The sequence below is a fragment of the Gadus morhua genome, chromosome 10 (assembly GCF_902167405.1).
Source record: "Gadus morhua chromosome 10, gadMor3.0, whole genome shotgun sequence".
NCBI classification, from domain to species: domain Eukaryota; kingdom Metazoa; phylum Chordata; class Actinopteri; order Gadiformes; family Gadidae; genus Gadus; species Gadus morhua.
This window is the reverse complement of record NC_044057.1, coordinates 13,573,572-13,590,554: the sequence shown is the minus strand read 5'-3', so window position 1 is coordinate 13,590,554 and position 16,983 is coordinate 13,573,572. Positions and strand designations below refer to the sequence as shown.

The following is a 16,983-nucleotide window of genomic DNA, read 5'->3' as shown; positions in this document are numbered from 1 at the left end:
TCAGTCACTGAGTATACCATAATCATGAAGATCCCACAGTCGTTCCCATATGCCTGTGGTGGAAGTCCCTGAACCATGAAGGTAAAACGTGTTGCTGTAGTATCACATTGGTGATTACGGATGACACTAAATAAACCACAGCACGGCTTTAACATGAATTTTACTCAATATATTAATAATTATTATGAACAGGTAAACTCTCACTTTCTTCCATGAACGAAGTGCAGCTAATTTTTCAAAAAGGGTGCAGTATTATTATATTCGAATTTAGCAAAAAGTAAATAAACCACGGCACAACTTTAACATGAATATTACTCAATATATTAAGCATATTGACAGTCACACTTACTTCCATGGTTCATCTTTGGTTTCCGATTTAGCGGTGTTTAAAAAAAAGTTTAAAAAATAAATCACTTCCGTCACGCCAGAGTACTTCCGTCGCGCCTGGGTTGTTGTCACCTATGGCTGTCACGCCCATAGATATATATAGAACACTATAATTATCTCATAATAATGAGATAATTATCTCATAATTATGAGATAGTATCTCATAATTATGAGATAATTATCTCGTAATTATGAGATACTATCTCATAATTATGAGATAATTATCTCATAATTATGAGATAACTGGTGTTCTGACCATCAGTAGTGTTGCCAGATTGGGCGGTTTCCCACCCAATTGAGCTGCTTAGGATGGCCGTCTGCGGGTAAAAATGGGTAAAAAGGGTATTTGGGTGGGTTTTTCTGCAGATTTCTGGCCATAGAAAGCAATAGAATTTAGTTAAAATTGGGCGGGATTGGGTGCTTCCAGGTGGATTTTGAGCATTTTTGGGCTGGACATAATCAGTCTCACCTGGCAACCGTGCAGTTGCACTAGTCCCAGGCTTGCTGAGGGTTGCTTTCGTGATATAGATGTACGTGCGTATGTCACGCAGCTAAAATGTTGCTTGACCATTTTGTGTCAAAAATTGTCCTACGTACGCAGCTACGCGCCTGTGGCTGCGCTGGATTTAGGAGTCCCAGGAAGGAAACCCAAACGCCGCCGTGTTTGGGTGCATGATAGAGCTTGGATCGGGTTAGATTAAATAATCTCGGATATAAATAACAATAATCGGGTTAAATAACTTCACATGGTGTGTCTGGTGTGTTTCCAGCATTCGTAGTGTTGATCAGCAGATAGTCCGCCAAGACGTTGAGGTTGCTTAGCAACCAGAGACTCTGTCCATGCAAGTGAACGGAGCGTTCCCTCTTCGTCATAACTATCAAACCAAACATCCTTCACATTCACCGAGCGAACATTATGAAAGTAAAATGCACATTTCTCGCTAAAAATGTTTCCATAAACGCATTTAATGGCGTAACTATGTTACTATTTCCAACCAGAATAAAGAAAGATGTCGGCCGTATGCTTCTGTGCAAGCGTCACTACTCTCTACTATCTCATAATTACGAGATAGTATCTCATAATTACGAGATAATTATCTCATAATTACGAGATAGTATCTCATAATTACGAGATACTATCTCATAATTATGAGATAATTATCTCATAATTATGAGATAACCTGGTGAAATTTTTATTATTGAGTGAATGCAATGAGCCATCGTAATTTCTAGTTTTTGCAACACAATATTTCTTACAATAACACAAAGTCCAAAGTTTTGATGACTCCAGTAGGAAACTTAAGATACCTAGAGAAATGCGTGAGTGCTCACAAATCATCAACAAGTCAGCAGTGTGGTACAGGGTGATCATTTCTGATATACAGTACAAAAGCTGAAACTATTAGCCAAGAGTGGGAAAGATGCAGACGCAGACGTGGGAAGCAATAAGACACACCAACACACAGTTGCCTGTTGCAAAATGGTTTAATATAAATATTTAGGGTTAGCTAGGGATTTTTTTGCCGAGCTCCGTGCAGGACAGCAGAAGAGCTGTGGCCCAGTGTCTCCTCCTCGTAATGTTCGATTAGGGGCGACAAGGGAGCTGTACAAATAAAACATGTAAAAGAGGACAGTAAATTATAATGAGCAGAAGGAACCCTGGAGTGGAAGGCAAGTATTAAGCATGCAGGGGGCAGGTATGGTGGAGAACAGAGTCATTGCCGTTTTGACATGTTTGCATTTTAACAAGTATTATAAGCAATTATTATAAGCAAAAACATAACATACTGTACCTTGGGTCCATTTTCGTTTTCTGGACAGTTTTGATTTGTGCTTTCGAACTAAGATCATGTTTTTTATGCATAACAATGTCATCCAGTTTATTAAGAATCAGTCCATTCTCTCTCTTGCACAGTTGTTCAATTGTTTGTGTCATATTTTCCAGAGCTACAGTCATTTGTTGTAAAGTCTCCAAATCATCACACAAATATGAGTCATCCGTTAACTTCTTCAGTTTTTCTCTCATTGCAACCTGTGCCGATTTGATCCTTAATCTGTCTACCATGATTTCTCCTCTGCATCCACAATCCAGCATCCTCTCCCCTCCTCCATCCAGGATCCTCTCTCCTCCTCCTCCATCCAGCATCCTCTCCCCTCCTCCATCTAGCATCCTCTCTCCTCCTCCTCCATCTAGCATCCTCTCTCCTCCTCCTCCATCTAGCATCCTCTCTCCTCCTCCTCCATCCAGCATCCTCTCCCCTCCTCCATCCAGCATCCTCTCCCCTCCTCCATCCAGCATCCTCTCTCCTCCTCCTCCATCCAGGATCCTCTCCCCTCCTCCATCCAGCATCCTCTCCCCTCCTCCTCCATCCAGCATCCTCTCCCCTCCTCCATCCAGGATCCTCTCTCCTCCTCCTCCATCCACCATCCTCTCCCCTCCTCCAAACAGCATCCTCTCTCCTCCTCCTCCATCCAGGATCCTCTCTCCTCCTCCTCCATCCAGGATCCTCTCTCCTCCTCCTCCATCCAGCATCCTCTCCCCTCCTCCATCCAGCATCCTCTCCCCTCCTCCTCCATCCAGCATCCTCTCCCCTCCTCCATCCAGGATCCTCTCTCCTCCTCCTCCATCCAGGATCCTCTCTCCTCCTCCTCCATCCAGCATCCTCTCCCCTCCTCCATCCAGGATCCTCTCTCCTCCTCCTCCATCCAGCATCCTCTCCCCTCCTCCATCCAGGATCCTCTCTCCTCCTCCTCCATCCAGGATCCTCTCTCCTCCTCCTCCATCCAGCATCCTCTCCCCTCCTCCATCCAGGATCCTCTCTCCTCCTCCTCCATCCAGCATCCTCTCCCCTCCTCCATCCAGCATCCTCTCCCCTCCTCCATCTAGCATCCTCTCTCCTCCTCCTCCATCCAGCATCCTCTCTCCTCCTCCATCCAGCATCCTCTCCCCTCCTCCATCCAGCATCCTCTCCCCTCCTCCATCCAGCATCCTCTCTCCCCTCCTCCATCTAGCATCCTCTCTCCTCCATCCAGCATCCTCTCTCCTCCTCCATCCTCGAAGGTATCGAGGGTAAGATATGGCGACATTGTGTACGTTGAAGGGAGAAAATCCCATGAGTAGTTGGTGAAATTAAAAATGGCAATCATGTGCTTGCATGGTAGGTAAGAATCTTGAAATGCACCACACTCACACAACGGCCCTCTAAGGTTGACGGAGTAAAAGAGGGGAGATTGCTCACTTCTGACTAGGCATGTACCATCACCTTTATCCACAACATCTTGAGCAGTGAAATGGGAAGCAGAACTGATGCTTCTCAAGCAGTGGAGGACCACATCTCTTGGTCGGTTTTTGAGGTGCTCTGGTACATCCTCATTGTAGCTCTTGTGGCTTGTGGATTGATTGTAATTCAGCCGCTCGTAGCCTTTCATTTTGTCAGGAATAAATTCAACAACTGTTCCCAGTAGAGAAGAGAGAGTCCCAGTACCTGAGATTTTCAGGTAGAATGCCTTCAGATTTTTATTCATGGTTTCAACTCCATTGTTGGTGGTGACTGACACATAAAATGCCTCTGGCGCATAGGCTCTGCACCATTTCTGGAAAAAACAAAACAAAAAAAACAAACAGTGATGACAACAATTATATCAAATAATTACATACATAACAATTATATCTAATATTCACATACAGACTATACTGTCACTACACACATCCACTCTTCAAAACATATACACACATCCTAACACATTACACAACACATACACCAACACACACCACACTTACAGCAATTGAGCTAGACCCCCCCCCCCACACAATCAATGATTGTGTGGGGGGACATTGTCATTTAATCAATGACAATGTCTAACCTCTTTGATGGCAAGCCATCCCTGCTCAACATACGTCATCACTTGTTGATTGTCGTTATATAGGTAACTGTCCCTCAATGTCCCTAATGCTAACAAACAGCTCTCCTCTGTCCTGGCCCAAGCAATACTGCGTAGAAGTGTCAACAGGTCTCTCTGCTCCCTGTCGGCAAGTTTGTTTTTTCCTACAATCATAATAATTTGGTCATACAGGCAGTATTCACTGTTTCCGTTGCAAAAAACACACAAGATTCCAATACAACTCTGCACGTTACTAGATCTCACCATCTTTAGTCCAGCGTAGCCAGGCCTGCTCTCTGTGGAATGCACATAGGTGTGTTACTGCAGTGGGGAACACTTGGGCGAGGGCCTGGATCTCTTGCTCACTGTAATCTGTCATGAAGTACTTTGGAGTCCACTGAGGATTCCATGTCTTCAAGATGTCCAGTGCTTCTGCAATGGACTTTGTAGTTTCACTCTCACATACAAACTCTGCTAGAGGTTTGTAGCCAACATTGGTTCGAACAACCAAAAAAAACAGTGGCATGGAATATTTTGAGGTTTTGTATGTGGCATCCAAAAGAACCATTTCCCCATATCGCTGCAGGAGCCGTATTTGTTTGTGGTGCTGATGTATGAAAAGAAACTGATGCTCTAGATCTTCATCTCCTCCATTTGTGCATTTTCTAAAGAAGAAACGATTGCCCTCATCTTCAACCTTCCATTCTGCCACTTCCTTTGCAAGATTCTCCTGATCCAGCGCAGAGTAACGACCAGCCACTAATGCCATGTGATTGTGATTCTGGATAGTTGTGTTCGATGGAAAATATGCTTCATCGTTGTTGTGCGGCCGCTGGAGATCCTCGCCACACAAGTCATTTAGCACATACTGCTTCAAGGCTCTCTTCACGAAAGCTATATTAGTTATCCCTTGTCCGACCATCACCTGAATTTGATTTTTTAGTTTTGGATGAATCGGTCTTGAAAAACAGGATCCTGCTCCAATTGTATGATTGTGAACTTCCAATAGAGGACATTTTAGATGAATGAAAGTAGAGGTTTGTGGGTTTTCTGAGTTTTGAAGTGCTATCTTAAGATTTCTCATAGTGTCTTCTTTATGGGATTTTGTGGCATCCCCTCTCACACTGAATGAGTCATATCTAAAAAGCAAAACAAACAAGCAAGCAAAAATTAATCTACCCCATGGTCTGATTGACAATATTGATCAATCAGATCACTTTCACTATTGATCGATTCACACTGGATTTCTCCTGCAAAGGAGACAGAGCGGTTGAAAAAAGCTTACCTCAGCACATGCCGAATGAAAAGTTTAGCTGGGCAGTCCAACTTCTTCCCATTTTGGACATGAAAACGTTTTTTTGTGTATACATGCTCTGCTGAACGTTTCTCCTAGACAAGATAAATAATGAGATTTTCAATACAATGTCGGTTTTCAAGTTGTACAAGTGCAAGACAAGTCAGGTGTAGATATTGCATAGGCCTGCACCTATTAGACATCCATTAAAACTGAAGACATTGCAGCAAAAAATTATTAAATCCACAAAATGTTATGTAATTCTGTTTTTCATGTAATTTGAACAGTTGACCTGTGCCTGTCTGGACCCTCGAATCAGAGAAACTTTGGTCGGTGGACCCTGTAGACTTATAATTGAACACCGCTGATCTAAAGTAACAGGGGTGTGTGAGTGTGTGTTACTTTAGATCAGGGGTGTTCAATTATAAGTCTACAGGACCCACAGACCAAAGTTTCTCTGATTTGAGGGTCCAGACAGGAGGGTTTGTTTACTATACTGTTTACCAATGTACCTTTTCTTTTTTCTGTCGAGCTTTGCCATGCTGACAAGCAAGGACCATTCTTTTCTTTACACATAGAGGGGTGCAGGGCCGTAGCACCAAATCCTGGGCCCCTATACTATAGGTACTAATGGGCCCCCCTGCGCTAAGTTGTTGACGGGGGAGTCGTCAATCCCTATTGAAGGCAGAGGGGGGGCCCCCCCTCTGCCTTGGGCCCCCCCACAACTGTCCCCTTTGTCCCCGCAGTCCGTCGGCCCTGGAGGGGTGTCTTCATTGAAATCCTCCACCTGCCATAGATGCCTCTCTTTGGTGCCATCTTTTATGTGTTCAGACCTATATGAAAGGGGCTTTTATAATTACCCACACTTCATTAGGCTACATTATTATTTATTAGAATGAATATTTGCTTATTTGTTCTTCTCAATGTTAATGGAATTAAAAAAAACATAAACACAACACAAATCTTTCTTCTCGCTTTACGCACAGGCCACAATCTTGCCATGGTCTGACGCACAGGCCACAATCAGAGCACAGGTTGAGAAGAAGCGAGACTACAGCCTCCCCCACACATCTACTCTGCCACTATCTGACACACAGATAGCAGACAGCCCACAGACCTTGAAGAGAGACAACAGCCCGCCCGACGCCATCAACACTGTGCCTTCCCCAATCGCTGATGCTGGCTTGACGAGGAACGGCCACCCCCCTCCTCTGCATTACAGACCAAAGACCTTGAAGAGAGACAACAGCCTCCCCGACACCATGGACACCGTGCCCTCCCCCATCGCCGATGCTGGCTTGGCCAGGAACGGCCACCCCCCTCCTCATCTCTCCCATAGCCACAACAACTCCAGCTCCACTGTCTCCTCCCTTTGCGATTTTCCAGCTGAATTTAAGAAACAGGAATATGTAGGCATCAAACTTGCATCTGTGTCAATGATAGCATCGCCAGGTCATTCCCACAGGCTGATAACACCAAAGCAGAGGGCGCCCCAGCCCCCCGCCCCCTGTACTGATAGTAGTCCTGAGTATTACTGAGACAAAAAAGGGTTCAGCCGTAGACAAAGTATAAAGGACGTTTCGCATAATCTGCTGAACCCAAGGTTCAGCCTATGTCAAAACATGGCAACTTTTGCATTCCTGCTGTAACCACTAAGAGAGTAAACAAAGGGAAACTTATACACACTGCTAACCTCACAAATCTCATACATATTTCCTCCAAACCAAAAACAACCTTAAAGCCTATCAACAACACCATCAGGATGGGTCTACTTAATGTTAGGTCTCTTAATAACAAATCATTTTTAGTTAATGATTTTATTACCACCTCTAAACTGGATTTTATGTTTTTAACTGAAACATGGCTGGAACAAAATAACAGTGCAACCGTTCTGATAGAGACAGCTCCTCCCAACTATAACTTTTTTGATGCATGTAGATCTGGAAAAAGAGGTGGAGGGGTTGCTGTTATATTTAAAAATGATTTTCAGGGGAAACAGATGTTATTTGGTGATTTTCCATCATTCGAATACCTTTGTGCTGTATTGAAATGCTCCCCCAGAGTTCTCCTATTAATTATTTACAGGCCACCCACATACTCTGCAATTTTTTTCGATGAATTCACAGAATTATTGTCTAGCATCTCCACAGACTTTGACTGTCTAGTTATAACTGGTGACTTAAATTTTCATGCTGATGATTTGAATGACAAGTGTGCAAAAAAACTTTTTACCATTTTGGACACATTTGAACTGTCCCAACATGTGAAAGAGACTACTCATTGTAAGGGCCACACTCTAGACCTGGTTATCACAAAGGGCCTCAATGTTTCTGATCTCTCTGTGACTGATCCTTCCTTGTCTGACCACTTTTGTGTTTTCTTTAATATATCTTTTATTCCCAACATACAGACAAAATCAAATACTGTCAAAAAACGGTATATCAATGAAGAATCGTATGTACTTTTTAGAAAGGCCATCTCCTTACTACCACCTCTCAACCCATGTTCTGCTGATGATCTTGTAGAAAACTTTAATTTGAAAATTTTGAAAGTCATGGATGTCATTGCACCTTACAAGGTTAAAACGATTTCTGGAAAGCAAAAGGCACCCTGGAGAAAAGCTGCTTCTGTAACAGCACAGAAAAAAGAATGCAGGAAGGTTGAACGCATCTGGCGTAAAACAAAACTTCACATTCACCATGATATCTACAAAGAGAGCCTCCGTGCCTGCAATTCAGACTTAAAAAGTGCTAGAGAAACATTTTTCTCCAATATCATTAAATCCAATAATAATAATGCAAAAACCCTATTTGCAACTGTTGACAGACTGACCAACCCCCCAACACAAATTCCACCTGATCTCCATTCCACGCAGAAATGCAATGAGTTTGCAGCTTTTTATACTGATAAAATTGAAGGCATCAGACGCGCCATCAATATCTCCACTTCAAACAAAAATGTTGGACTACCACCCTGTTCAGGCAAAAGTAACGTGGCAGGGATGGCATGCTTTAATGTTATTGACTCTAAAACTCTTGTGGAAACTGTTACACAACTAAAGCCATCCACCTGTTGCCTTGATTCTTTACCTACCAACCTCTTTAAGAATGTTTTTGACTGCCTAGCAATAGGCATATTGCAGATAGTTAACAACTCTCTCCAGTCAGGCAACTTCCCAAAAGCCCTGAAAACTGCAGTTATTAAACCCCTTTTAAAAAAGCGGAGCCTAGATACCTCTATTATAAACAACTACAGACCAATATCAAATCTGCCCTTCATAAGTAAAATCATTGAGAAAGTTGTCCTCCAGCAACTTAATCACTTCCTGGCATCAACTGGTTGTTATGACACCTTTCAATCAGGATTTCGACCCCTGCACAGCACTGAGACCGCCCTCATTAAAGTTGTAAACGACATCCGTCTTAACACAGACTCTGGCAAAACCTCAATACTAATGCTACTAGACCTCAGTGCTGCATTCGACACTGTAGACCACACAATACTTTTGGACAGGTTAGAAAACTGGGTGGGGCTTTCAGGCACAGTCTTGAATTGGTTCAGATCCTACCTACAAAATAGGAACTACTTTGTTTCCATCGGCGACTTTGTATCAGAATCAACCAACGTGATGTGTGGAGTCCCACAAGGTTCGATCTTAGGACCCTCTTTATTCAACATCTACATGCTCCCACTAGGGCAAATCATGCATAATAACAATATTGACCATCATTGCTATGCTGATGACACGCAAATCTATGTATCGCTATCACCAAATGACTATCGGCCCATAGATCTGCTGTGCCAGTGCATTGAGCAAGTGAAAGACTGGATGTGCCGAAATTTCCTTCAGCGAAATGAGGATAAAACAGAGATAATTGTATTTGGTGCTAAAACGGAAAGGCTTAAAGTAACCCAACACCTTCACTCTCTGTCCCTAAAAACCTCAATCAAAGCCAGAAACCTAGGGGTTATCATGGATTCTGATTTACATTTCGAAAGTCACATCAAATCAGTTACAAAATCTGCATATTATCACCTTAAAAATGTAGCAAGACTTAGAGGGCTCATGTCCACCGAAGACTTACAAAAACTTGTACATGCCTTTATCACTAGTAAGCTTGATTACTGCAATGGTCTCCTTACAGGTCTCCCAAAACAAACTCTAAGGAAGCTTCAGCTTGTTCAGAATGCTGCTGCTAGAGTTTTAACAAAGACCAAAAAATTTGAACATATTACACCAATTCTTAAATCGTTACATTGGCTTCCTGTAGGTCAGAGAATTGATTTTAAAATCATGTTGCTAATCTATAAATCCCTACATGGTTTAGGCCCAAAATATTTAACTGATATGCTTCCACTGCATAAGCCTTCTAGAACACTAAGATCTTCTGAGACCAATCTGTTAATTATCCCCAGAGTAAACACGAAACATGGGAAAGCAGGATTTAGTTACTATGCAACAAATAGCTGGAATAAACTCCCTGAGGATTTAAGACTTGCCCCAACTCTGAGCACCTTCAAAACAAGATTGAAGACTTTTATGTTTGCTTTAGCTTTCTGCTAAATCTTAAATACTTTACCTTTATTTTACTAAAATGCCTTTTTAACTTTCCCTTTATTTTCTATTTTTACCAGAAAAATACATGACATTTGCTGAGTAATGAAGTTGTGTCATTAAGAGCTTGACGAAGTGTGAATTTGTTTGTTGTTTGTTGTTTGCCTTTGGTTCTGGGCTAGAGTCCTAGAATAATTGTTTGTTGTTTGTTGTTTACCTTTGGTTCTGGGCTAGAGTCCTAGAATATTGTAATAGATTGTCCTTAAGGTCGGGTTGTGGTCCCGACCTGGGTTCCAGAGAGTCTGTTGATCTGATCTTAAATAACTTTCAATTAAATTTTCTCACTTTCTTAAATACATTGCACTTTCAATTTTACTTACTAAAAAGCCTTTTTAACTTTCTATTTTACTCATTTCTTTGCATATGTTTTCTTTTACTTATAGATTATTTTATTTTATTGTATAACAATGTTTATATGTGAAGCACTTTGAATCTGCCTTGTGTATGAAAAGTGCTATATAAATAAAGTTGCCTTGCCTTGCCTTGCCTAATGATCTGGACAATTTCACCATTGACAGTGTTGACTTTTTGAAGTCAGTTAACCCTTTACCCGCCAAAAGTGTTTGCTTTATAGTCTAATGTTAGCTTAGTTCGTGTTGTTTCGTCATGTTAATCGCTAGTAAAAGTAAGTCATTTGTAGAAATATAATAATAATAATAATAATAATAATAATAATAATACATTTGATTTAGAGGCGCCTTTCAAGACACCCAAGGTCACCTTACAGAGCATATAGTCATCATAAATTTTTTAAAAAGCAAGACATTGTGGAAAAAATAAATAAATAAATAAATAAATAAATAAATAAACATAAGCAATAAGAAATAAATAAAACAAAAACAAGACAAAAAATAACAAAAAATAACAAAAAATAAAAAAAACAATCAAAACAGTGATCAGTTAGACGTTGTGTGCGAGTTTGAACAAGTGAGTTTTGAGTTGTGACTTGAAGGTTGAAATGGTGTCTGACTGTTTTATGTGTGGGGGGAGGGAGTTCCAGAGCCTGGGTGCTGAACAGCTGAATGACCGGGAATAATGTTAGCTTAGTTCGTGTTGTTTCGTCATGTTAATCGCTAGTAATAGTAAGTCATTTGTAGAAATATAGCCTATCATCACAGACTGTAGGAATGTCACACACCCCCCATCGCGTTCGACACAACCGTTCGTGCACAGATCCCTGAGACAAACGGCTACGCGCACACATGCACTCCCAGCGAGTGACCCATAGCGAGTGACGTAGGACGTAAAGTCCCGGTAAGTCCCGCCCAGGTCGAAGTGGCGTCGATTTAGTGAGTCCCGCTGTGTCATGCCAAATTTGTACCGGCTGCCAAATTTGTACCGGGCGCGTCATCCATACGTAATCCATTCCAAACCTGCATGGCAGCAGATGATCGCGTCGTCCGTTGCCGGGCAGGTTTAAAAAAACATTCGCGCTCATGTTGCCAAAGACTAAATAACATAATACAGTTAACGGATCGCTAGATAATGTAATGTTTTGTTGGGTTCCTTAATAAACACACGATGTATCTTGGAACAGACATCAACATGCAGCGTGCCAATCCAACTGCGCATGCTCCGTGTGACGGTCTAATAACTGTTGATATCATTACAGATAACACTTGTTTTTACTTTATATTTGTATTGTATTTAATTGTTTAATCAAATTTAGCAAGTAAACTGAGTGTTTAAAGCAGGTCAAGGACGAAATAGCACAATACAGATAACGGATCGCTAGATAGAAGGTTCGCGAATGTTCACATCATTCGACGCGATCGTCTGTTGCCAGGCAGATTTGGAGTGGATTACGTATGGATGACGCGCCCGGTACAAATTTGGCAGCCGATACAAATTTGGCATGACAGCTGCAGCTGGACCCTACTCGGTGTAAGGGGGCGTGTTGTTCACGAAACAAAACTTGAGGTTCAGAGTAGAGCTGGGTTTCGATTCAAATTTCAAGAATCGATTCGATTCCGATTTTTAATTTTCAGAATCGATTTTTTCCGATTTTCTCAGATTCCATCCGATTCGATCCGATTTTGATCTGATTTCCGATTCGATCCGATTTCGATTCGATCCGGGGGTTAATGTTATTAAAAAGGAAAAATGTATTTGAACCGTTTCCTTCACTTCATGACTGTGTAGAGAAGCAACATATTAAAACTAGTATTTTATCAATATTAAACAGCAAATCTTACAAGTATTGGTAGTTACTGATGGCTGGAAGACTGATGAAAAGGTTAAGGGTCAATCTACCTTCAAGAAAGATAATTCAGGACAATAAATGGAGGACATCATTGAGGTGACTATATCTACAACAGTGGATTCCTACTGGGACACTAACCAGTGCATTATTATTATGCTTGAAAATAATTAAGAATTCACCCAAAAGCGGTTGCTACCAAAAGCATTTTTATTTTAAAACTGCTCACACTTATTAAACTGAGAAGTACTGAAACTGGAAGTATAAAATGTAAACGTTGAGCACTTTTCTTTAAAGTGCGAACATAAGAACAGAACATTTTAAACTGTAAAAGCACTGAATGGCGTCTATATGAGCATGTTCAAATCTGTTCTAAAACCACACTCAAGATTTGTTTTCAAGAATATGCAGCACCCTAAGTGTTCAGGGGAATCCCATGAATATTTTCCATGAATATATAAAATATAAATTTTTAACTTATAAAATTCGAAATTGTATTTTTTTTTTTTTTTTTTTTTTTAATAAAAAAAATCGATCTTTGGACGTACGAATCGATAATCGGTCATTAATATGCGAATCGATTAAAAATCGGAAAATCGATTTTTTCAACACAGCTCTAGTTCAGAGAAACCAAAGCCACCGACGTGGAAGCAGTGTCCCCCGTTCAGGAGATAAAAACAACCGCATTTTGGAAAAAAATAGTGTGACGGATAGTAACCAAAACAAGGTAACAGCACGAGAGATGATTAAATCTCGCTTCCCGTTATGGAATTAGAAATATATAATTGCTCAATACATAAACCTTGTTGTCTGTGTCTAGGAATGGCCTCTGCTATCACTTCCTGGTCTGAGGAGGACTTTTCATGTTCCATCTGCCTGGAAGTGTTCACCAGCCCAGTTACCATACCATGTGGACACAACTTCTGCAGAACCTGTATTACAAAGTTCTGGGAGGAACAAGTCAAGTACAAATGTCCTGTTTGCAACAAGATCTTTGACACAAGACAGGATCCACAAGTCAATACCCTCTTATCAGAGCTGGCAGCTCAGTTTAGAATGTCCGTAAGAGTAAAAGAGCAGCCTTTTGTTGAATCAGCAGAAGTTCCCTGTGACGTCTGTACTGGGACCCAGCTGAAGGCCGTGAAGTCCTGCCTAGTATGTCTTATCTCTTACTGCCAAACCCACCTGGAGCCACATCAGAGAGTAGCAGGCCTGAAGAAACATCGGCTGGTCGAGCCTATGGACCGTCTGGAAGACAGGATGTGTAAGAAACACGACCGACTTCTGGAGCTCTTCTGCCAGACTGAACAGGTGTGTGTGTCCGTTCTGCACAGAGGCAGACCACAAGTCCCATCCTGTTGTACCTCTAAAGGAGGAATATGAAGGGAAGACGGCCCAGCTGGGGAAGATGGCGGCTGAAGTTCTGCAGAGGATCCAGGAGAGAAAACTAAAGATCAAGGAGATCAAAGCCACAGTAGTAATTAGCAACAAAGACGCAGACAGAGAGATATCTGATGGTGAACAGGTCTTCACTGCTCTGATAGGCTGTGTTGAAAAGTGCCGGGAAGATTTCAACCAAACGGTTAAAGAGAAACTGAAATCCACAGCGAAACAAGCTGAAGACCTCATCATAGAGCTGGAGCAGGAAATGGAAGATCTGACCAATAGAAGCTCAGAGGTGAAGCAGCTCTCACACACTGAAGACCACCTCCACTTCCTCCAGACCTTCAGATCCCTGAAGAATCCTCCATCCACCAGAGACTGGACGGCGGTGGAGGTCCATCCTCCGTCATACGTAGGGACCTTGAGGAGATCCCTGGATCAGCTGGAGGAGACACTGAACATGGAGATGAAGAAGCTGCATGAGGATGCCGAACTGACGAGGGTCCAGCAGTATGAAGTAGATGTGACTCTGGATCCTGATACAGCTCATCCCAACCTCATCCTGTCTGAGGATGGGAAACAAGTACATGATGGAGGTGTAGGGAAGGTACTCCCAGACAACTCTAAGAGATTTACAAAGTATGCATTTGTTCTCACGTGGCAGAGCTTCTCCTCAGGGAGATTTTACTTTGAGGTCCAGGTTAAAGATAAGACTTTATGGTGGTTAGGAGTGGTCAGAGAGTCCATCAACAGAAAAGATGAGACCATGTGTACCCCTGAGATGGGTTACTGGAGTCTTGCCTACAACAAGGATGGGTTGTTATTTAGTTAGATAACCCTTCTGTCCATCTCCCTCTGAGAGCTGAGCTCCAGAAGGTGGGGGTGTTTGTTGATTATGATGAGGGTCGGGTCTCCTTCTATGATGTGGAAGCCAGGGTTCATATCTACTCTGCTACTGACTGCACCTTTACTGATCCTCTCTATCCATTCCTCTATCCAGGTTTACATGTTGGTGGTAAAAACTCTGCCCCCATGATCATATCGCCTGTCAATCAAACAGACTAGGACTTTTGTTTGATAACCAAATAATCAAACAACCGAAACAACTAATGTTGTTTCCTGAATTAGTATAAAATTAGAATCTCTACTATGTGAGATTTGAGAGATCTGCATTAATGTCATACTGCTGTCATTTAACGAGGAAAATATCCTTAAGAATTAACCCCAGTTGGTGAATTTAACCGATATAAAGGGTTCAATTACATTTATGTGTCTGTTTTCCCTCTACTTTTTTTTTACACGTTTAAAGATAAAGAAATCGTTGGTTATGTAGAACATGTTTAGAGGATTAACATGTATGAATTATAATTTCATTATTTTAACATCTCAATTGGGTTTAACTACTGAATATTGAATGACAAAACTATCTAATGTTCTTACACTTGTGATTTTAATAGTTTTTCTTGATTGTATACACACAAAAATGGAACTATGCACACAATTCTGAAAATTTGAAGATCATGTATCAACTACAAGACTCCAGAATCCTGCCTCTAAACACAATTACACTGTTTTCATGCATATAGAAATTCTAAATCACAAATTCTAAGCACAAATCTCATCATTTAGCACACTTGGTTCACCTGGAAACACTGGCCTTCAAAATTCTACAACTAATTACCAATAAGTCTAACTCACTTCTCAACTGTTCAAACTCAACTGGCAAAACACTTCAATCCAGTGTCAGAGCATAAAAGAGGACTCGGTGAGCGCTACTGTGTTTTATATGGTCCTCTGGCCTGATCAGGATCGGAGGTGGGATACAGACTGATTTACACGTAGATCTATTTCACCTCATTTATATTCTTAATTATATTTTTTGTTGGCCTACGAAAGGCTTTTTATGCAGTCAGTTCAGCTGAACATTTTACTGTATTACAGTAACAAATAAATATTTGCTGTGTTACCTTTTTGTATTTGTGGACTGATTTCATCATTACATCCCCCGAAAGACAGTCTAAACATTTTCTTACTGTAGTGTTTTTCATTTTACTTATCAGCGCAAATACTATACTGTAATTTGCCAAAATAGGTAACATTGGTGTATTGTCAGAACAATGTTGCAGTATCAACTATAGGTTTACAATATAATTCTGGGAAGCTGGGATTGTGAGTTTAGCCCATTGGAGCTCATTGGATAGACAAATTGTATCCTATTCTGATACGATTCTGTCAATGCAATATTTATATGATATATTCACAGTATTGTATTACAATATGGCAACAATCTTTATACTATATGTACCACCTAATTGCAACTAGCCATTTCTAAACAATTTTATGCACTGGAATATGTAACATGGCCTCATCTCATCTCATCTCATCGTCATCCGCTTATCCGGGGTCGGGTCGCGGGGGGAGCAGCTCAAGCAGGGAGCCCCAGACTTCCCTTTCCCGGGCCACATTGACCAGCTCTGACGGGGGGATCCCGAGGCGTTCCCAGGCCAGTGTTGAGATATAATCTCTCCACCTAGTCCTGGGTCTTCCCCGAGGTCTCCTCCCCACTGGACGTGCCTGAAACACCTCCCAAGGGAGGCGCCCGCCGCCCAGTGGGCATCCTTGCCAGATACCCGAACCACCTCAGCTGACTCCTTTCTAAGTAAAGGAGCAGCGGCTCTAATCCGAGTTCCTCGCGGATGGCTGAGCTTCTCACCCTATCCCTAAGGGAGACGCCAGCCACCCTTCTGAGAAAACTCATCTCGGCCTTTCGGTCATCACCCAACCCTCATGACCATAGGTGAGGATAGGAACGAAGATCGACCGGTAGATCGAGAGCTTTGCCTTGCGGCTCAGCTCTCTTTTCGTAACAACGGTGCGGTAAAGCGAACGCAATACCGCCCCCGCTGCCCCGATTCTCCGGCCAATCTCACGCTCCATAGTACCCTCACTCGCGAACAAGACCCCGAGGTACTTGAACTCCTTCACTTGGGCTAAGGACTAATTTCCTACCCGGAGTAAGCAATCCACCGGTTTCCTGCTAAGAGTCATGGCCTCAGATTTAGCGGTGCTGATCCTCATCCCAGCCGCTTCACACTCGGCCGCCAGCCAATCCAATGAGTGCTGAAGGTCACAGGCCGATCCAATGAGGACCACATCATCTGCAAAAAGCAGTGACGAGATCCTCAGACCACTGAACTGCAACCCCTCCCCACCACGACTACG

The 16,983-nt window shown here is 42.1% G+C and overlaps 1 long non-coding RNA gene and 1 pseudogene across 1 annotated transcript; one reads left to right on the top strand and one right to left on the bottom strand.

Annotated features, from left to right (window-relative positions):
• Positions 1-5,318: 5,318 nt before the first annotated feature.
• LOC115552829 (uncharacterized) lies at positions 5,319-6,144 on the bottom strand. Its single transcript, XR_003978378.1, has 3 exons — positions 6,076-6,144; positions 5,555-5,658; positions 5,319-5,408 (listed from the first exon to the last, which is right to left on the bottom strand). It is a non-coding gene; the product is annotated as an uncharacterized LOC115552829 (long non-coding RNA).
• Positions 6,145-13,712: 7,568 nt separating this feature from the next.
• LOC115552754 (E3 ubiquitin-protein ligase TRIM39-like) lies at positions 13,713-14,826 on the top strand (annotated as a pseudogene).
• Positions 14,827-16,983: the final 2,157 nt, after the last annotated feature.